Genomic DNA, 535 nt, shown 5'->3' on the forward strand with positions numbered 1-535 from the left:
GGTGTGGAATTTCAATGATTTGAGGGACGAATTCAAAGTATTGAAGATTTGAGGAACTAATATCGAAAAACCCCTACCCTTTAATGCACTCCACATCAACGTTTTTTTGCTGGCGACCAACTTTTGGACCTATTTAACCATCAGGCCAAGAAAAAAAATACCAAAAATAAATCTGGAGTAACAAAAACTACCGAAGTGGTAAAGTGGGTTAATAAGAAATACTAATCTGGTAATTTAGTCGATGAGCATATAAAGTCAAACTTTTTATTAATGAACTCATTTTCCATTTTGTTGATTTAAAAAAAGTTGTTCGTAAATTTAAGTATTTAACGATACAAAAGCTACAATAACATTTAAGAAAACTCAATTTAACTATACCAATAGTTAAGAAAACTCAATTTTAAAGCTTTCTCAACCATATCTTAAACCATTAACCTTGCTATTAGATCCCTTGAATTCTTATAAATTGATTCATATTAGTCCCTCCAATCAAGCTGAGCACACAAGATATAAAACTTTGGGGGGGGGGGTGCCG

General features: G+C 32.3%; 1 protein-coding gene across 1 annotated transcript in view; it reads left to right on the top strand.

Annotated features, from left to right (window-relative positions):
* LOC109844301 (translation factor GUF1 homolog, chloroplastic) overlaps nucleotides 1-535 on the top strand; it is a 63,507-nt gene that overhangs the window by 59,065 nt on the left and 3,907 nt on the right. The gene's annotated exons all lie outside the window — the stretch shown is intronic.

This window comes from Asparagus officinalis, chromosome 6, assembly GCF_001876935.1.
Source record: "Asparagus officinalis chromosome 6, Aspof.V1, whole genome shotgun sequence".
NCBI classification, from domain to species: domain Eukaryota; kingdom Viridiplantae; phylum Streptophyta; class Magnoliopsida; order Asparagales; family Asparagaceae; genus Asparagus; species Asparagus officinalis.